Source organism: Parasteatoda tepidariorum, chromosome 5, assembly GCF_982258835.1.
Source record: "Parasteatoda tepidariorum strain Cologne lab strain chromosome 5, Ptep-v5.0, whole genome shotgun sequence".
Taxonomy (NCBI): Eukaryota; Metazoa; Arthropoda; class Arachnida; order Araneae; family Theridiidae; genus Parasteatoda; species Parasteatoda tepidariorum.
In genome coordinates this window covers 18,675,554-18,698,592 of record NC_141759.1, presented here as the reverse complement: position 1 = coordinate 18,698,592, position 23,039 = coordinate 18,675,554, and the positions used below count along the sequence as shown (strand labels likewise).

General features: G+C 30.1%; 1 protein-coding gene and 2 non-coding genes across 3 annotated transcripts in view; 2 read left to right on the top strand and 1 right to left on the bottom strand.

Annotated features, from left to right (window-relative positions):
• Positions 1–23,039, bottom strand: part of LOC147808633 (uncharacterized) — a 106,192-nt gene that overhangs the window by 72,054 nt on the left and 11,099 nt on the right. The window lies entirely within an intron of this gene.
• On the top strand, positions 1,808–1,879 carry TRNAE-CUC (transfer RNA glutamic acid (anticodon CUC)). The gene has a single exon. It is a non-coding gene; the product is annotated as a tRNA-Glu (tRNA).
• TRNAE-CUC (transfer RNA glutamic acid (anticodon CUC)) lies at positions 3,557–3,628 on the top strand. The gene has a single exon. It is a non-coding gene; the product is annotated as a tRNA-Glu (tRNA).

Below are 23,039 nucleotides of genomic sequence, written 5' to 3'. Positions count from 1 at the left end.
CATCCCTGAAATTCAATCACAGTTGCAAAGCAGCGAACTTGTTACGTTTTTTGGAGAAATTCTTTTTTACTAGTGGTATCTAAATTAATGTTTTTATGTATTATTCTTTGTTCTGTAAATTTGATTTAAAGTTATTTTCCACACCACTACATGAAAATGAATCATAAGTTTTTATGAAATGCCACTGAATTTCAGCTCTATCATGGTCTTCATGGTAACTTTTAAAATGTTGGCAAAATTCTAAAAGCTTTAGTTTTTAATTGTCCATACTATAAAATATTTAATACCACACTATAAAATATTTTTCGAAAAACGCATTATCTAGCAGCTCCCCGATATTTTTCTTCTTCTGTTTACCAAACCAACTCTGTCATTAGAATTTACGAAACCAAGAATCATATATTGAAACATAAATTTAGAGACATATGAAGAAACTATTTATTCTTTATTCGAAGTAAGTTGGCCTCGTTGCAAAACATTAGCTATCTTACAGGATTTCTTGGTTTATTAAAGTTGATTTCAATTTATTTTCCACACTACTACATGTGAGCAACTCAAGAGTTCATCTAGAAAGCCATAAAATTATTTTTGAAGAGAGCCTTTTAAAGTGTTGCCAAAATCACCCATAATTCAGAAAGCTTTAGTTTTTAATTGTTCACCACTTTATAACATTCATAGTATTTTGTTTGCTACCAGTATTAATTTTTAGTCTTTCAATGAATAATCCTCAAATTTGGCATTAATATGTTAATGTTCCAGCCAAAAAATGGCATTAGCAATTTTTTATATTAAACTTCTTCATCTACATTTAAAATCATACCATTAGGATTTTTAAAATAAAAATATTGCTACCAGTTAAATATTCACTCAATGACTGGGCAAGTTGGTAATTAGGAAAATATGTAAATAGTTAATGAGAGATTATAATAATTAGAATGCAAAGTAATGAATTCATTAGAATTTTATTAGAATTTTATTAGAATGTGAAGTAATGAATTAAATAGAATGAAGTCAGTTGAAACTTCCTTTAGTTAATGAAAAAATTAAAACAATACAATTATACGATTGTTTGACAGGTAAGTTAATATTTTAAGTCCTTACGTTTTTATAATATTAGACAACATTTATATTTTTGCGTAGCTCGTGTAAAAAATATCGCTTTTAAATACATTAATAAAATTATCTCTAATAAATCTAGGATGACCAATTCATAAAGCATAATAAAGCCCTAATTATATTTATTCAAATGTTGAAACGGCAATGTCAAAAGATAACAATCTTAAATGTATATAATCGAACAATATGCATCGAATTACATAAAAACCTTAATGATATTTTTGATCCTTCAGATTTTTAAAATATCAAGTCATAGTTTTATCGTTTAAAATGAATTTAATATTTACATCAATATTTAGCAAGAAAGATCAAAGTAAAAACTGACAGAGAAATAAAAATTGCAATTGAAGGTAATTCTTTAATCATGAAGAATTTATTTTTATAATTTAAGCGACAGCAACAGTTATGCTTTTCTATTTCATTTTTGAATCTAAAAATTTAACTTAGAATGATTTTAACCATCACTACTTGCGAATTAATTGAAAACATATATTAATGCAGAATTGTTGTACCTCGGTGAATAAGTTGTGGCAAGAACATTAAATTATTTTTGCCCACATTTTATTCTTATGTCACTATCACTAGTGAAAAAAATTTTACAGTACAATTTTATAAATAATACTCTTAAAATTAGCAGGAAAACAGAATCAAATATTAGAAAAAGTTTTAAATTTAAAACTGTTGAAGTGTATCCCACGTGGTCTAGTGGTTAGGATACCTGGCTCTCACCCAGGAGGCCCGGGTTCAATTCCCGGCGTGGGAAGAATCATTTTATATCTTTAAAGTTCGAAATTTTTTTAAATATTTATTTCTGTTTAATTCACCCAACTAATTCTTATCGCAGGGTTCCCACAACCTGGAAAAAAAATAAATAAATGAGCGGTAGCTAAGATTTTTCAAGATTTCTGAAAAGTGCTTATGATTATCTTTCATTGGTTAATTACGAAATTATTCCGGAGTTAATTTTTGCAACCATAAATATTTCCTTTAATCCTTTGACTACGAATTTTAAAAAAGGATTTTTTTTGTCGCGTTTATTATTCAAAAGGACAAAATAGGTCACAAATAAGGCAAATTTAGTATTGGGATTTTTCTGACAAGCGGTTATCAATTTAGAGGCTGGGAGATATATATCCCGGCCGTACTTAATGGTGGGATACATATGTCCATTAGTAATTTTTAAACATTTGTTGGAACAAATGTGTCCCGTTAGTAGCCAAAGGGTTAAATCAAATATTTATTGATAGTTTAAACTATCCAGATATACCTCACTCTTTTGCTACCAGTTTAAAAAATTTTCCTGACCGCAAGAAATTCGCTATAGTTGATAGATTCTTTATCATGAATTTTATAATTTTTAATTAGGTCAATCAGGGCCAATGATTTGAATAAAATGATTAAAATCAGCGGTTTAAATCATTCAGTATTTTGAAACAAAAATTATTGATGTAAAAAAAAAGCTTTTACGAATGTATATTTTTCTTCGATTTTGTCGCAAGAGTAAAAATAGAAAAAAGTAATACAGGTTTTTACAGTTTTTAGGCAGAAATTTAGCGTGTACTAATAAATAAATATAAATTTAAAACAATGAAAGGTACGTGATGAAAAATGCAGATGGCATAGATAAAGAGCATCGCTTTTTTATTAATGTGATTTATAGTTACGGCTTATAGTTATAATTAGTTACCGCACGTATTTATTGTCAGAAAATCACACTGCTTTCTTATAAAAAAATATATATATTTCTTCTAAAAGTTTATTTCTCTCAGGCAGTGCTTTTTGAAATTTTGGTTATTAAAAGATAGTAAAATACTATCTTGGTTTTATGTTACAAATTGATATTTTAATATTTTTTTGTGCAATTTATTTATTTCTATATTCTTTTTTCGAGAAAAGAAACGATTTGCAGCTACCAATTCTTTTGCTCCAACTGAGCATGTTTACATGTTAATTTTTTGTGAGTTGATACATGTTTTAATGCTTATAAGCAATTGTAGTCTTGTTTCTCTCAACTAAAAAGTCAAAATGTTATTACTACCAGTTTGTTTGCAGTTATAGCTACCGGTATTTTTAATAGTTGAAAGAACGTATAAGTTTGCAATATGCAGAGATGCCAACCTGTTTCGGACAGCAAATATATATTTTAAAGTGGTAGTTTATCAATTGTGATTCTTGGTTTAATAAATTCAATTAAGTTGATTTTTTTCCACCACTATTTCTATATAATTCGTAGGCAATATGACTCACACTTTATAGCACTTTAGTCATGCTATACCTTTAAAAAAAGCAAGAAAAAATAGTCAAATATTTGCAAAATTTACTTAGAGGTTATTTACCGTTTATTTAATTATTTTGGTTTGTCCGGAGCAGTTGGCATCTCTGAATATGGCGAGAGAAGGTAAATTAGAATGCTTAATTTAAGTGAAAACGTATCAGTATCTCCCACGTTGTCTAGTGGTTAGGATACCTGGCTCTCACCCAGGAGGCCCGGGTTCAATTCCCGGCGTGGGAAAAATCATATTTCTATTTTTACGTTAAAGTAGAGTGGAAGTATTTTAGTTAATCTATCTTATAAACGTATAAATTTTGAATATTTTTTTTTTCTGTTAAAATTTTTTTGTTTAAATCTTATGTGTCCTGACTAAAACAATTGGGCAACGTTTTAAATCCTGAACTTTGATAATAATTTAAAATTATTATAGAATTTCGTTCCTCATAGACCAAATTGTATAAAATATCCTTTGTCACGAGCATAAGCGAGAGTGCACTTGCATCCAACTGGAAATCACATAAATTAACTCTTATAATATTAACTAAAAGATATAACAAACATTTATTGTAAAGTTTATAAAAAAAAATTTAAATTATTGAAAACGAGAAATTATTCTTTCCCCACCCCTTTCTGTGATCCTCATATTTCATTTAAAGAATTTAATTAAAATATAACATTGTCTTTTAATTATAATTTAAACTTTTAATGCTGAGTAAAAATTTTTTGTGGAAGTGGCTGTATTCAAAATAAAGAATATTTTTGCAAAGCTTTTTGGTACGCGCATGTATTTTTACAATACATATGTCATACCTGCCAACTTTTCCGGATTTTCCGGAAGATTTTATTTTTATATTTAAAGTGGTAGCAATATTTATGTTATTCCAATTAACTTTTTGAATTATAATGATAATTATAAATGAGTTTGACCACCACTACATATAAATAATTACAATAAATATATAAAAGCATAATAATCTTTGCGCAAGTGAATTTCAACGGGTTCAAAATATAAATATATTTTTGAGTCAGATTGTTTTTCGGTTATTGTTTTACAACCACTCTGAAAATCCATTCTCGGAAAGAGTGAAAGTTGGCAGGTATGATATGTGCGCAAAAAATAAATTACAATAAAAAAAATAACAATAAAAAAGAAAAATATGTATATATGATTTTAAAAATATTTTAATAAATATGTTCCTAGTAGCAAGTCCTTCCTCCCTCGAGAAAATTTTTACAGGGAGACTTTTCTGGTATTTAAAAAAAAAAAAGAAGAAAAGAAGAGACCTGACGATTTTATCATTCATGGGTACAGCAACAGTCTTGAACACTCCTCAGTAGAATATCGAATGTCATCCTTGTTTAATCCTCAAACAAGGTGCGTACAAGCGATTGAAAAAAAAATAGCACCACACCTCCAGCAAACATTTAAATAAAAAATTTTTATCCAAAAGTATATCTAGCAAACTTCCGTCCAATAACTGGGATGAGAGGAAACCCGCCAAATCAACACCCCATGCGGGTCGTGAGAATTTCTCAGTCAATTTGGCTCTTTCCCCCCCCCCCTTCCTGACGCTTTTATGGCCCTCGGAATTGAAGGTCCAATTTAATAAATGCATCCACACGTTGTAAGTACAAGAATTCCTTTTTTATTTTGGGTGGAAACATAAAATGAGGCGACTCAGGGGGTAAACAGCAATTACTTCAGCTTTAAAATTGCAATGTTCTCTATCAGTTCTGTAATAAAATGCAGCTTTGTCCGTTTTAAATTGGCGAAGAATTAACCATATTGCTAGAGCGCTTTTTTCGCCATGGTATGTTGCCTTTGAATTATAACTCTAGTTTTTAGAGGCTATCTCAGTTAACCCTTTAACTTCCACTTGTAACAGTAATGCCACAGGCGACTAAAAAGACAAAAAATTGTATTGTTATTTTTATTTATTTATTATCTCTTTAATTATAAAATCGCAACTACCACTGTGATTAATATTTCAAATTTTTCATACTTAAAATAAAATTATTAAAAGTAATAAGTCCACGGAGTTGAACATTAAATATTAGTCCATCGTCTCAGAGTATAGAGCGCTTGTCTTCGATTGAGGTGACCGGGTTTGAATCACTGCAATGGCTGGTCGATACGAATTCCGCACCCGGTTTGCACCGACCACAGCAATGACGGGAAATATTCTCAGTGGTAGCTGTATCATGGGTTAGGGTCCACTTGCCGTTAGATAAACCGTGGAAGGTTTTCCTCTCTATGTAACGCAAACGTGAGTTAGTTCCATAAAAAAGCCCTGCACGAATGTAAAATTTCTCCCAATACTTGTTCCAAGAGTTCCCTTGTCTTCTGTACTGGGTTCAAAATAACAGGGCTACGGAGTTCAGCATTGGTAGCCGTAAACTAAAAATGTTGTCTGCTGCTCAACGACGGTTATAAAATATGAAAAGTTATAAAATATCGTGATAAAATAAATTTATGAATTCAAAATATTTCATAATTTATTAATCAATGGAATAAATTAATTAATCCAAAAAATTAAATTGCAAAATATGCTATTCCTCGGAAAAACTTATTTACTTTTTTAATTGCATTGTTGTGAAATTTTAAACTTTTTGCGCAAGATATTTTTTAGTAATGAATAATTCGTGCTTTATTGCTATTGTTTGATTATTGGTTTAGACATATTTTTTAAAACTATTTGAATTCTCACCACGTCTGAGCAATTTTAAACGTTTATATTACGTGTGAACGATTCATTAAAGAAGATTGCTAATATAATTAAAAAAAAGCCAATTAATTTAAATAATAAAGAATAAATTTAGCAAACATTTGACAGCTGCAACTAAACAAAAAATGATTTGAAATTTTTCCGGTTTTAGAATAATTCAGGGTTTTTTCCGATGTCTCAGTCAATTCTTTTAACATTCGCAAAGCATTCAGTCTCGGCAGGGAATCGTACACTTTTGTAATTTTAAGTTTTGACCTCTTTTCTTTTCTTTTTAATGGTTTCGGTTTCGAATGATCGATCGAAAAAATACTGCAGATGATTTCTTCTGCTCTAAAAATTTGTAAGACAGAGAAAATGGGGGGAAAAGAAATTTCTGGAGGGGATGATATTTGAGAAAGACGCATCTGACGACCACCAAAGATGTTCTTTTATGCATAATTTTTTTTGTTCTACTATAACCTTTTTTATTAGTTTGTACGCCATGATTTGTTTAATGTAGCACGGTAGATTTCCTCTGCCAGTTTGTGACTCTGGTGTTTATTGAATAATATTTATTATTTGTAACATATTACGTATTCAGTTAAAAGAACATTTATTTATTTTTTAAGAAGAGAGACGAATATTAGAAGTTTAGCTAGTGCTGAATAGTAGTAAAAATGTTTGTATATATGTAGTAGTTGTTTGAATACAGTAGAGCAGTCGACATCGAATTTTTAGCTTTCTAAAATACTTAATCTATAAGAAATCATGGGAGAAAAAAGCACAAAAAAAAGCCATGGCAGGAGAAGAAAACAAGAACAAAAAGTACGTAAAAAAGAAGAAAAAAAGAAAAGAAAAATGATAAAAGAAAAGAAAACACTATTTCAAAAATTTTACGACTGCCTGTGTTCAACTCCGTATCCTTGTAATTGTAAATCCAATCCAGAAGACAAGGGAACTCCTGGATCAAGTATTTGGAGAAATTTGCCTTCGTGGATGCCTTTTTGATGAACAAAACTGAATTTGCGCTACATGGATAGTTAAACGGAAGCCACGAAAGCCCCCCACGGTTAGCCTGACGGCAAGGGAAGTCTAACCCATGATCTGTCTACCACTTTAGTTGGTGCGAGCCGGAAGCAACCGGTATCAACCAGCCATCTCTGAGATTCGAACCCAGGCTACCTTATGGGGAGGCGAGCACTTTATAAACCATATTTTAAGAATTATGAAAACCGATTATTTCAGGCCGTCGAATACGAATTTAGTGCCATTAAATATTTACTCAAATAAAAATGTATGCAACAATAAAAGTAATCTAAATAGATAGGAATAAAGGCAACAGTTTTGTGTTATAATTTTTCACTTGCAATAGTAATAACATAACGTAAGCATATTGTGAATTAGCTTATTTTTCAGACATAGGTGGAAGAGATGCCCGACTTAAAAATATGTTTACGACATTAACGCCTCTTTACAAGCAAAAACAATTGTTTTATAATTTTTTCGTCACTTGTAAATAGAGAAAATATACCTGCTAATTTTGACTACGAAGATGATTCTCAGCAATTGCAACGAAAACTGATTAACTATTTAGTTGCACTCAAATACTATTTTAATTTAAATATTTTTATTGATGATAAAAGTTTAAATTCAACTATTAAATTTTACAATTAACCCCTAGGGGATTATTTGACATTTGAGACTCGTCATGCATTTATATCGAATATATTAAACACTTATTTTGAATAAATAAAACATTTATTTCGAATAAATAAAAAGTGGTGGCAAGAGTATGTTGCTATTAGTCTATTTCAGAAAGAAGTAATGCATTTATAACTGCTACTTCATATAAATGATAATATAGAGGTAAATTGAGTTACATATTTTACATTTAAAATTGCCTATGGCATCCTTGCAATGGGTTTAAGAAAAAAACATATTTTTTTTTCTACCTGTTTACACATAAAAATCCTGACATAAAATGAGTAAAAAGTTAGTAACCATGATAAAAATATTTGTTGCATTCTGTATAATTTAAAAACGGCGAGCAAATTATATAGGTAGTTCCGATGTTAATAAAAATCATACTTAAAATCTACTAAAGAAAATCCGCGAATGGTATTAAAAAAAATTACCTCACGATTTCTTTTAAATATAACTAACTCTCTATTTTAAATCGTGTTTCATCTAACTCTTAACATTTATTCTACTTTTTCAATAGTTTCCACGAAGAAATCATAAACAATGTAAAATGAAAGGATCATCTAGGCTTTCCATCTTTTAGGATTACGAACGAGCTCTGTCATTACAGTTCGAAGTTTCATCAAGATCCATCGCCGAGTTTCTATCTCAAGGAACTTAATGAAAAATGCCATCTATAATAGCGTGATACCGACCGCCCACACAGGGTAACAATTACCGCCGCACAGGAAGGTAATTGACATCATTGGTCATGATTTGTTGTTTTGGAACGCTTCTACTTCTTCGGACATTAAATCACAGCAGACGATCAGGCGATGAGAGGCTCGTCTTCTAGAACAACCTCTTGTAAAGGCCAAGGTCCGCGCATCAACAAACTAAATCGTTTGCAATGATATTTAATGAGAATATTTTAAGCTTAATTTAGAATGCTAAATAGAAAGAGGAAAGCTGTTAAGAATCGTTTTATAGCTGACATGTTTTACTTGAATAACTAGTTGATGAAAATGTAATAAAATAACCTGACTGATTGAAATAACGAGTAAGATATTTACATAGTTGGCAACATTTACGCTTTGTGATGAATGTATTTATTAATGGTAGCGACATAAAAATTGCTTTGATGTCTGTGCCCAGCAATGCTTTAAATTTCATTATCACTACAACTGTATCCAATGATTAGTGCATGTTTAAATTATCTAGATAGTCAATATCAATTGAAATTAAATTTAATAAATAAATAAAATATTAAACGATACATTTTCCAGCGACTTTAACCCTTTAATGGGCCATTTATTTCTAGCAAAGGTAAATTAAAGTACTTTTTGAATTGAAATTGTTATAAGAATAGTAATTGATGTAAGAAAGAAAAATCATTTAGTATATGAAAATGCCATTTCGGTGGTAAGTATATTTAACACGACCTATTAGGAACTTATTGACTTTTATTTTTCGTTATTTTTTAAGATGAATTTTATAATTGCTACAATCTTCAAAAGGAATTATGCATTTTACATCTTTTATACGTTTTCTTAAACTAACAATTGGTTGCCAATTTTATTCAAACTCACTTCAAGAAAGCTGAAGTTGTTAACAAATGGAAACCAAAATTAAAAATGGTAAAAAAGTTCACCATAGACTTAAAAATTGGTGGTAAATATACTTACCACGGCTTTAGAAAGGGTTTAATGTAAAAATAAAATCTTCTACGAAAACTGGAAAAAGTTGATAGCTATTAATTTAGTTTAGATCAACAATGCAATAAAAACTGCTACTATTGGATAAATTGTTATGCACGGACAAATTAGTTTGCTAATGATTGATTGATTAAATGAATGATCATAGAGTTTAACTGTACAACAACAAAGAAATTACATACTCTTCGTAACTAAATTAGAGAGTGTTATAAGCTGAACCTGATGCGATGAAATGCGCTTAAGGCTGTTTAAGGTAGTAGCAAATGATGCTTCTTCTTGTGTGAATAATATGCTATTTGCATATCTGAGTTGAGTTTGCAACAGTTACTCATGACTGTTAGGTCAAGTTTAGACTTTCTTTAGCCAGCGCCCTCTATGTTTATTTTGCACAAAATGTCAATATGGAGAAAATCAAGTTTTGAGAAACTAATTAGCGTTTCCGGTCTCTCTTTTTTTTTTAAAAAAAAATTATTATTTAAAAACTTACTCCAATGCTGCAGTATTTGGGCTCATAAGAAATTACAAAATCTGAGAAAGAAGCAGTGATTTTGATAAATTTCATCTAGGTGGAAAAATTTAGCCAAATTGTTGATTTTTATGAAAGTTTATTAACTTTTAAAATATCTCAGTTACTTGTCCGTTACATAAAGCCCAGACAATTCTTTACTGCAAGATGACATATAATAATAGTTTAAAATTACAGCATTACTTTAAGCGTTAGGCACAGAAATTGTGCCTTTCTCTACCACTTGGGAAATACTTCCTCGAAGAGAGTATAAGTTGCAATTGTGAAAAGTTCATTTTATTTATAATTCCATTTCAGTTAGTCTTTCACTACGTGGAAACAATCGAAGTTGTAGTGTCTATATAAGTCAAACATTAAATTAACAATCAAAGAATTAAAAACTTATGTTTATACTTTCTGAGCAATATATTGTTTTAGAAACATTTAATCTCTTCCAGTTTATTGCCAATTGATTTTGACAGTCATATATCTTTACACTCTTTACAGGTAGTGGTGATGAAAATTCTTTTAAATCTAATTTATGAAGTCAAGAACAAATTGTTAGAGAACTACTGAAAAAAATGTATTGTAGTTGCAAAAGAAATTCCAAAGATGTCGGCATAATCTAATACATCAATGTTTATAATGTACAAATCAAAACATCCTACAGAAATAAAAATAAATGAAAATATTTCTGACAAAGAAATTTCGTGAGTACAAATCAACTGCCGTCAGTTATTTTAACTCTTTCTTCCTTACCTCCTCCTCCTCTTCATAGCTCTACACTCTTTTAATAGAAGTTCAAGGGCCTTTTCCCTTCTATCAGTCAACCTAATGGACCCAGTCGTTTGATGAGACGAGAAGAAAAAAAGAAAATAGGGGCCCACTGCAGGGGGCCCTCCACCCACACACATCCCGACACACCCGAACCATCACGACCTCTTTCGTTTAACTACCTGAAGACACTTTTCTCTAGGAGGGCCCATTCACCAGGAGGTCATCTGGAGCAAAATGATGCTGGAGGAAAAAAGAAAAGAAGAAAAAAGAATTGCGATTAGATTTCGGTCGCTCTCGAAAGATTGTGAGATCCGCCCCTTAAAAGAGTGCCTCTGAAGATGCTTAAGAAAGGCGGCCATTTTTCTTTGAACCACCCCTGTGTATGGAAACAGGATGAATTTCAATGGAATGGAGAAGTGTTGCAAAAAGTGATGATTCTTAAACTGGTCAGCGTCATGCAAGGTTCCCGCGAGAATTAAAAAAAATGTAAAGGTGATTTTTTAAACATCTTTCATCAAGAAGAAGAAGAAAAAAAAAACACTCACACGCAGTTTAAGTGCCTTAAACTTAACCTCTTCAGACCCAAAGTATCCACAACTTGGGAAAAATTAAAGAGTGGTGACGAACTTTTCTCAAGAATGCTGAAAATTTCATTAACTTAACTTCCAATTAAATTTATAAGATCAGTTTGGAATTTTTCAACTCACAATGAAAGAAATGAAATTATTTTTTAGCACATATGAAAACTTTAAAGTATGTATATTTTTCAATATGAAGTTACCACTTTTACAAAATGATAATATTAGGTCAGAAAAGGTTCAGAACAAGCCATGTCACCTGATTTTTAAGAGCAAGCAATACTTTCCGTGCAAATTCTTTTTAACTAACTTAAAATTTAAAGAATAGAAAAAGTGAAGGTTGAGACTAACCTAGAATAAGCCATGAAGTTTTCAACACTGGAAATAAGATTTTTAAACTATCAAAATAAAACGAAAAATACATATAATATCAAATGATTATGAAAAGATACCTTAGAATTACGGAATGGAGAAGTTCTCTTTCAATAATTTGTTTACATTTTGATATTTGCAATTATTTTTTTTTTTTTTAGCAATTGAAACTTCACGGCTTATTCTATGTCTTCCTGAACTTACATTTTCTTTCTTTTATATTTTAAATTAGTAATGGAGGTGAAATAGAATTTGCGACGAAAACTTTTTTTCGTGGTATGTCGTCTTCTTAAAGGTAAGCTATTATTTTAAACATCTTGAAATAAAGATTTATCAGAGTTTTTCTAAAATCCCGAAAGCACGCAGATAGCTTAAATTTTCTTTTAAAAAATTTTTTTTAAAAAATATTATTTTAAAAAATTGTCAATTTGGTGAGGTTTTCCTCATAGATAAAAAACATCGAAAAAGCCTCTATTTTTTAGTCTAGATAATGCGGCGGTGACGGATTGAATTGATTTTGAAATGCTAATTAAACAGCTCACATTGTCGGCTTTTTGGAATTTTTGATGTAAAGGAAAAACTAATCGCAGTAAAATTATAATCCCTCGATTTTTTTTTTGTTATTAAAAATACTTTGTATTAGTTTTTGAATTATTAAACTTTTTAGTTTTAATTTTAATATTTCAATTACTGAAAGTAATTTTGCTGATTCTAAGTGTTTGTTTTTCCTTGAAAAATAACGATCTGATAGACAGTTAAGCACAACAGAAAAACAAATGTTACACAAAAGGAAATTCCTAAGGAGCATCCGAGTGGTGAATTAATAAAACGAATACTAAAATGAAAAATGAAAGCAACTTTCTCTTTTTATTTATACATTTATTTTCGTTCTTCCTAGTTTTAGTAGCTCCATTTAATCCACAAAACAATGAAAATTATTTTTTGAGAAATGTTTTACGAACAAATTCGTTGAATCGTATGAAATAGTCTTTTGTCTTTTCAGTAGTAAATCAAATTATTTTATACTTTTCTTTCAAATAAAACATTTTGTCAAAACACATAACATGAATTATATAAAAACTTACACGAAAATATTTGAGTGATAAAATTTAGGAAGACATTTTCTTTTCTACTCAGTTTTCAAAATTAAGAATATTTGTGGATCATTAGCTAACAACCGTAGAGCAGAGAGGTAAGTAGTCATAACGTCTTCAAAGAGAAACCATACCCTCAGGAAGATCGCCATGTAACAAGGTCCAAGGCAAGGTCAAACTCTTTTTAGCAATCATAATTGAAAGAGGTATATTTGAATCGCAATTACGCAACTAAACAGCTCTAAATTTTATGAGCAAGTGTGCTCAAACAATCATTATTATTATTTTGAACCCTACATTAGTTTGATAATGATTCAGCTGATAACAATTCCTTACATTTAATCAAAACAATCATAAATATATATTATTATTTTTAATCTTACATCAACTTGATAATGATCCAGTTGATAACCATTCCGTACATTTAATCAGAAAAATCATTAATACATATTATTATTTTTAACCTTACATCAGTTTGATAATGATCCAGTTGATAAACACTCTTCGCATTTAATCAGAATAATCATTAATCTATATTTATTTTAATCTTATATCAGTTTGATAATGATCCAGTTTATAACCATTCCTTATATTTAATCAAAATAATCATTAATATATATTATTATTTTCAATCTTACATCAACTTGATAATGATCCAGTTGATAACCATTCCGTACATTTAATCAGAAAAATCACTAATACATATTATTATTTTTAACCTTACATCAGTTTGATAATGATCCAGTTGATAAACACTCTTCGCATTTAATCAGAATAATCATTAATCTATATTTATTTTAATCTTATATCAGTTTGATAATGATCCAGTTTATAACCATTCCTTATATTTAATCAAAATAATCATTAATATATATTATTATTTTTAATCTTACATCAACTTGATAATGATCCAGTAGATAAACATTCTCGACATTCAATCAGAATAATCATTAATATACATTATTATTTTTATTTTTACATCAGTTTGATAATGATACAGTTGATAACCATTCCTTACATTTAATCAGAACAATCATTCATATATATTATAATTTTTAATCTTACATCAGTTTGATAATGATCCAGTTGATAAACATTCCTTACATTTAATCAGAACAGCTATTAATATGGTATATTATTATTTTTAATCTTATATCAGTTTGATAATGATCCAGTTTATAACCATTCCTTACATTTAATCAAAATAATCATTAATATATATTATTATTTTTAATCTTACATCAACTTGATAATTATAACCATTCCGTACATTTAATCAGAAAAATCATTAATATATATTATTATTTTTAATCTTACATCAGTTTGATAATGATCCAGTTGATAAACATTCTTCGCATTTAATCGGAATAATCATTAATCTATATTTATTTTAATCTTACATCAGTTTGATAATGATCCAGTTGATAAACATTCTCGACATTTAATCAGGACAATCATTAATTTATATTAATATTTTTAATCCTATATCAACTTGATAATGATTCAGTTGATAACTATTTACTACATTTAATCAATACAATCATTAATATACAATATTAATTTTAATCCTATATCAATTTGATAATGAATCACTTGATAACCATTTACTGATAACCATTTACTATATATAATTAAAACAATCATTCAAATATGTATTATATGTTTGGCGAAAGATCTTTGAAGGAAACAAACCTGTTATTGCAATAACAGCGAGACTAGATTTATCAATAAGATATTTTTTGACGTAAAAACTGTTTATCTGCATAGTAATTTGGTGGAAGAACTTTACATGTTGCCATTTTCGGGTTACGAAAATTCGAGAATGGCGGTAAAGTATATGCAGGCTACGACAATCCGGTTGAAACTAGTAATTTAAATTAAAGTCTGAGTTAGAAAGTATTTCTCTGAAAGAAATTACTTCTGATAATTGTGCGTTTGTTATAACAAATGAAAATTATTTTCTTTTAATACGCATTTATTTAGATGATATTGCAATATTCAGTAAAAACAGTGTTTTAACTGATATGGTTATAGAAAAATAGAAGGGTATTTCTGATCGTAATAGTCATAGTCACATGGCTGTTCGAGGCTTTCAGGTCTCGTCGGGGCCTTTTGCCTCTCCATCATGTGTTACTTCCTCTTGAAGTTGTTTTAATGATGAATTACAAAGAAAAAATCAAAAAAAAGATAAGAATTGACTTGTAAAATTATAAAATAGATGTTTGAACATATTTGGTTTGTGTGCTACGAATGCAGCACCACTTAGTGAGAGTGCAGCGCAAATAAATTATTTGAGTGGGATGATTAAATTCGACTGCATTGAACTCAATTGCAATGCCAATAAATCTATAATTGAAATCAACTGCAGAGCCATGCGCTTGTAGTGATATAATAATGAAGTAAATTGACCTAAATGAAATTTCTGTTTATTTACTTGTGCTATCTGTTCCCTAACATCTGCAAGGGCTCTTAAGCAGTATTATGTAATTAGCACAAGCCCGCATATGCAGGTTCCACAATAAGTCAATAAAAAAGAAATTGCTCCCCGAATAAGCTGCATTCCCTTTAAATTTTTTTAACCCAATAATGATTAACCACGAAATGCGGTCTATATACGAAAATAATTGGAAGGGCATATTTGCTTTAACCAAACGAATATTTTTCCCTGCTAACAAGCATTCTAATTAAAAAAAAAAAAAAAAACACCGGACGTTGATTTCAGACATAAATATAAATATTTATATTATTAATACGTTATAGTAGACATAACTAACTTTTTTCTGCAAAACATGGTTTTAAAAGGAAATATACAGAGGCGCCATTTTTTTTTTACGAAGAAAGGAATTATATATTTAAACGGACGCTAGCATTAGAACAGATTAAAATCTATTTTTATCACACAACATTTGTAAATACCAGCAAAAAAGTTCATTAGCAATTTATTAAGCGACACATTCATCACAACTTATCTCCAATGTCAAAAATTTTTATACGGTGGCCCAGTTTTTTTTCTTTCTCAAATTGAGCAGCACTACACATGCTGCTTTTGCAGAGCATATTATATGCTGATTCGAACTGTAAAGAAATGGCGCGTGTTTAATTCATTATGAAAGAACTTTTTTTTTTTTATTATTGCGAAGAGAGAGGACTTCTGTTACTCCGTGTTCTAAATAAGTCGCGACATTTGTTTTAGGAGAGAAGGGGGTGAGGACAGTCACGTGGTTTCTTATGTCAAAAAGTCAACCGGGCGTAGAGAAGAAGTGAAAAATGATTTCTTAGAAGTTGTCGTGTGTCACAGATGTGTATCTCTAAAGAGATTTTGCTCATTAATATGCAGCACTTGTAGAAAGATAAATAGTCAGACAGCTCTAATGCGCATGCTCAGATGCGTCTGTCTGATAACTGCGTAATTGAAAATTGATAAAACAAACATGGATGTTTTGCCTGGTTTTTAAATTGTTGTATTGTAAAACAGTGACATAGCGTCAAATATCGATAATTTTGATATTGTCATTATAGCAATGCTTAAATGTTGTTTTGTAACTATGATTTAAATTATTTTCCATGTCACTACATGTAAAGGTTTCAAAAGATCATATGGAAAGCCAATTTGTTCCAGCTATTTCCAGACGAGGCTTTTAAAATGTTGACAAAACTTTGCAAACATTCTGAAAGTTTTAGCTTTTAATTGTCTACCACTCTGTAAATATTTTTCAAAAGGCATTGAGCTTAGAAGTCATGCGTAAAGCTGAACAAGTAATTCTGCAGTACTCTAAACTTAGAACTTATAATTACACAGGGCCCTCGCCAAATATCAAAAGTATTCGCCAATTTTCGAAAGTGTTTGCCAAACACAAATCTTAAAAATTTTTTATATATATTTTTCCTTCTACTGAAAAAAATAATTCGCCAAAATACAATTTTAATTTCCAAATTTACGATTTTATCGCATCTGTCGAGGTAGCGAATGCTTAACACGGGCTCTGTATTTTTACTCTGACAGTTGTTATTGAGAGTTTTATAATACAGTAGGGAACCGATTATCCGGAACGATCGGAACCATCGCTATTCCGGATAACTGATTTTTCCGGTTTCCTGCATCGCTACAAAAAGCCGTTTTTTTAATTGTTAAACCCAAATAAAAAATATAAAAAAATTGGAAATAATCTTAAAAAGAAGAAAAAACAATGGAGTAATACACTAATGATTATTTCCAAAATGATGGTAATAAGGTAGACATCTTTCAAAAAAGAAAGAAAAGTCCTAAAATCCTATAAGGGAAATTTTTTTTTTTTAAATGGCGGGAAAATTTATCGAATTCCGTTCCGGTTTTTTGGTTTTCTGATTTCCGGATAATGGGTTCTGTACTGTAATAATATACAACATAGTCTATAATAATAATTCGACAAAGAAAAACCATAATTTGTACAATAATTCAATTGAAAATTATTTTCTCATTATGCTCTTAATATCGAAAAAAAAAAAAAAAATATTTCGCTTAATTTTGTCTACATAAATCTGCTGTAGCTTTTCATTTTCTTTTTCTCTCTCTATTAATTTCTATTAAATTACACATTTCGTGGGGGTGTCGCAATCTTTTTCGTTTAACCCCTAACAATTTTCTTCTTATATTTAAAGCGCTGTAAGGGAATCGCTGTATACCAAAATCGAACAAATTTTCGAACTTTTTCGGCAAAAACAAATCGTTATCAAATGAAATGCTGGTTTCTTAGTAATGTTCCAGTTGATTTCTTCAAGTTTAAAACTCGTGAATGCGAATTGTTTCAACTCGGGCATCAGTGTGTTAAAATTCCAGTAATTAGTTGAGGTAACAGACCTGTCAATGCTTTTGTCCTTGTTGGTTCAGATACGAAAAAGAGGACAGAGGTTAAAAGAGAAAGGTTGTGTGCTTTTATTTGTTTTTTGAATGAAGTGGGAGGATGAGGGAGCATGGAACCGTGACAGTTACAGGTATTCGTTGCGTAAGGATTGCACAATCAAAAGGAGAACACAGGAAAATAAAAACAGCGGGAGGGGGGAGGAGTCACAGTTATTGGTGGTTGATTGTGCATGCTATAAAAACGAGCGTGAATTGTTTTACGTTTTCCTTGTCTGGCAAAAAAGTCTTTGGGTCACTTAGATTTGTAATTTTCTTGCGTATTAACCCTTTGCACACCGATGTCACCTCTGAGGCGCCATCAACAGTCATCACTCCAAAACTTGAATTTTTATAACTAAATAATTAATAACTGCTAAAAAATTTAAGAATTATATAAGAGTATTGTATGATTAAATCTTTTAGTGCTTATATTAGTGCAAACAACACTTTGAAGCATTCGGAGTGCAAAGGGTTAATCATAAAGAGCTCATTTATTTAGCACTTCTTTTCGAACTAGAAAGTTTGAGGAGGTTCTAAAAAATTCATAAAGTTAAAAGTAAAAATGAGCAGCAGCTGACCTATATGATTCTTTCAGATAGTTTTTCCTACGGGTAGGCATCAGAGTTCACACGGTGCTTAAAAACTGAAAATAAAGAAGCCATTTTTCTTAGCCGTCCAAAATTTGAATCCCTTAACGTTGAGTTTACTTTTGCGTATGTCTTTTTAAGTGAATTGAAAAATTTTTCCACACAATTATAAAATTTATACAACTTTTTTACATAATTTTATAAATTTTTTTTCTCACATAATTTTAAAAAATGTAAATTTGAATAAGAAAAATACGAAATTTGAGTGAAATTGGTGGAATATGTCCCAGAATCGGTGAAAGCGATACAGAAAAGCTGGTAGTAAAACCATTTCAGTTTCAACTTGTTTCAGGTAGGAGTAAATCTATTTTTTTCTTCTAACTATTCAACAATATCTACTTTTTCTCTGGGAAGAAGCAGTTTCCTATATATTCTATAATTGTAAAAAAAAAAAAAAATCTTTGAAGTTACAAAAATTTAACGCTTCTCGAAAAAAAAAAATGCTAGAATGAAATACCATTCGTATCAGTTTTTGCTTTTTTCCGTCTTTTGTATACATAGACTTTCAGCCTTTTTAACAGTCACCACATTGACTGCTGACCTTAAAATCCTACCACAATTATCAAAATAAACTTGATGGACGGGATACGGACTGCTACGCTGCCCAGGTGCCCACCTCAAAAATCAAAAGAAAGGGTCTCAGGCCTGAAAGCAAGACAGAAAAGAGAAAAAAACTGATAGTAGAACTATCTCAACAACAATTTTCGGGAGTACATATAATCTAAACAATAAACAACTCACTGCTATTAATTTTTGTTTGGGGAAATTCATTGCTATTAATTTCTGTTAGTGAATTGCATCCGTTAAAAAACATTGATAGTAATGGATACTTTACTATTCCCGAAAAAAAGCTAAAAATAAAATTTATTTGTTACCAGTTTTTACTCTTTTCGGTTTAGAGCCTTGATAGGTCTTCAGAAATAAAATTTTAAAAGTAAGACTTTTTAAAAATGCCGACCGGCCTATGTAGGGGGCAGGGAACTGCCCTTGCATCAGAAAGGTTCAGGGTTCGAATCCCGGGCAAGGCATTCATGTTCTTTCCTTCTCTATACTATCTGTTCTCACTGAGGGAGCGATGTTGGCCCACCTAATATGGTGCCCCTGAAACAGAGGTCAACAAAATCGCCCTGTAAATGCCTGAATTGACAGGATGTTAACACAGGTGGGCATTTTAAAAAAAGAAAAAAAAAAACTTCTTAAAAATTCGGTTTTTCATATGATTGGATCAAAAGTTATTCAGGGGATTCTATTTCTTTTGTCACGCGCACTGTTGTCAATACATTATTTTATTTTACAATTTTAAATTATACCTCTTAAGACCAAATTTAATTGTACATAAAAATCTATAAAAAGGGAACAAATAAAATTAAATACCCCTTATTATAGTCTTAACGATTACTTTCAAATCACAAAACTATATCTTTTTTTTTAATCTATCGCGGTACCTTCACCTAAATCGCGAACGAATAATAAAAAATAAAAAAAACTGCAGGATGTGACACTTTAATTAACATTTGGATGCCGGCAGCGCTGTTAATAAAAGTGAGGGAAACAATGGCCTTTTTACATCAGCAATTTGAAGGGTGCAATGAATTATTACGTCAAAAAATGCGGAATAAGTAAAATTCCTAGAATAAAAGGAATTTGTTTATTTTATTTAACAAAGGATCCATTAAATTTTCTAAAAAAATAGTTGAAATGATTTTTTTTTTCTTCTTCCGAAACCTTACTTTTCTGGTCTACCAACATCGAAAGAAAAATTACAGAAAATCTTAGACTTGGCGTGTGGGGAATGAATTCAAAATTAATGTTGAAAAAAACAATTTATTTGAAACAAACGAATATTTTTTATTATTTTTACAATTCAAAATGTATTTCTGATATATTTCTCAAGATATTTAGATATGATTACTCATTAAGTTTTTAGATATCTAGAAAAAGAATCTTCCCTTACTGTATTAAATAAAATTTTGCAGCACGCGCTTTTTACTTTCATAACGCAAAAACAATTCGAGGAAATATTATGGAACTTAAAACAAATTTTTAGAGGTATGGAAACATTCTGATGAGAAAACTTTGTTGATACAGGCATCAAGATTTAAATTCTTTTGCATCAAAGTATGGAGAATCTTTTCTTATGAATTAATTTTTTCCTTCCCTCGTAGTCCTGTCCAGCTAGAACTATAAGTTATAGAATTCTACTTTTTTTTTTTTTTTTTCAGTTACGTAGTCTTATGTTTAAAGGTATATATTGTCTCATTTTTTTGAAATTATTTATTCGAAAAAAAAAAGAAGAAAGATTTAGCTCAAAATATGAGAGAGGATCTCCCTCTCTGTAAAAAAAAAGTTCAATGAAAGAAAAAAAAAAAGAAAAAAAGAAACAGTGTGCAACTTATGATGAAATACGGGTGAAAACAGAGACAGATGCATAACTTATGCATCACTCAAGCAGCGAAGGGATAAATAGGCTTAAAAAAGTTAACCTCTTCGAGATGGGCGAGTCATACATCATATGCATTCTCAGGGTGTCAATAATCAGGGTAAAAAAAGACAAAACCGGTAGTCAAACTATAGCAGTTTAGCATCTATATAGCAGCTTATTCATTTTATATAGCAGTTTATTCATAGTAAGCAGTTAGTTCGGGGTAATAATAATTTATCTTTATTTAATTCATCACTACTTAGTTCGAATTAAAAATTGTATAGTTACACTTTTAACATACAAGGATTGGATGTGTTCGATTTAAAGTGAAAGCAAAAATAAGTCTGTCAAATTGGCTATACCCAAACTTAAGCTACCGATTTTTATTTTTTACCTGATTCCGTACGATTATATTTAAATACTGGCTAGTCCCGAAAAGGTTCAACACAAAGAACGGCAAAATCTTTCACATTTTAATGCATGTTATAAGATGGGGAAGAAAAGGTAATACATCTCCTCGATAAATAACATAATCCATCTGTATTACATACAACACAAATGCATATGAATACTATTGCCAAACGGATAAAATTTCTTTTCGCGCTTTTGAAACTAAAGGTTTAAACAAATTGTAATTATAAATATCACAATTATAAATATCGAATAGAATAATATCACGACCATCAACAACGATAATTATCAAATACGATACCTTGATAATTATCTAATACTTCAATGTTAAGATAATTACACAACATGGCACTCCATACTTTTACCTGAATTTATAAAAAAAATTAGCAGCCAACATATCATAAATTTCATTTATTTGGCTATTTTTTAAATAATTATTTCTGATTAATTGAAAAAAGAAAATGCGATGTTCAAGGCGAAGCAAGTAAGAATTCAATCGATAGGCTATTTTGGGTTTAGGCTGTTTAGTGATGATAAAATTTAACACGTTGAATGCCATGGGGGTCACCGGTGACCGGCGAAGCCAAGATTATTAGAAACACATAGTTCAAGTAAATTTTTAATTTTTTTTATATTGTTATCGTTACTAAAATGGTTTGAAGAAATTAATGCAATATAGAACACACAAAAATAGTTTTATTTATATACACAGAGATGCTAACTTGCTCAGGACAGTGAATAAATATTTTCAAGTGGTAGTTTATTAATTGTGATTCTTGGTTTAATAAATTCAATTTAGTAGATTTTTATCCACCACTCTTTCTAAACAATTCGTAGGCTTAGATAATTCACCATTGTTACCAACATAAAGTCATGCTATACCTGTTAAAAAACTAGCAAAATTTAGTTTGTAGGTATTTACCGTTTAGCTAGACGGGCAAGCCATGTAAAATTAGCGTGGCATGTAGCGTGTTAACAATCTTTAAAAAACAAAATGCCTCTAAGTCGGTATTTATAACGCAAAAATATTAATTACACTCTTATATAATTTTCTCCTTCTAGAGACAATACTGCCATTTCTTTCGATTCAGGTACGAGGAATGTTCGAAATAGACTTCTTTCTTTGACAGCTGCCATTCTCGAAGAAACAGATGTCATATCTCGTCATATTTTGGTAGAGGAGGTGTGGGTTAGAAAAGTTATTCCAAATGTTCTTTTACTGCTGCATGGAATGAATAACTAAACATCCAAAAAAGATCAGAATGATGATGGATAGTTATTAATCATGCGGTTTCAACAGCAGTCAGTCTGTCGGAGAATTCCTTTTTTTTCTTCTTCTTCTGCCGTTAAACGCGTCGAATAACATCATTTAAAAATAATTACAAAGAAGCAGCGTATTTTAATTGTTTATATTTGATATGTAGAATTGCAAATGTGCGCAATTTTTCTTACTGATTTCAGAAAACGCTTTGAGAAAAGCAGCTTTACTTTTTAATATCGAAATGATTTTTTTCCACGGTTCCTATAATCTCTGAAAATATATTAATTTAAAAAATAAAAAAAACTGGTATGAAATTCATTATATAATTTTTTTAAGTAACATAATAGTTTCTTATAATTAGCCATAGCCATTTGTGCAAACCCTTTCTGAAGAAAATTTTCCTAAGTGGTAGTAGCAGGAACCAAATAGTGAATAGGGCCTTAGACTCGAGCTCGTGAGAATGGGAGTTCGAATCCAGCCGGCCGAAGAATCCCCGTGTACTAAATGGTGACTAGTGCACGTTAAATCAGTCAGGGTTATAAAGTCCTGCAAGTTCCCAAAACAAAGCAATACCTTTGGGGGTACTGATTCAGTAGTTCCCTTGT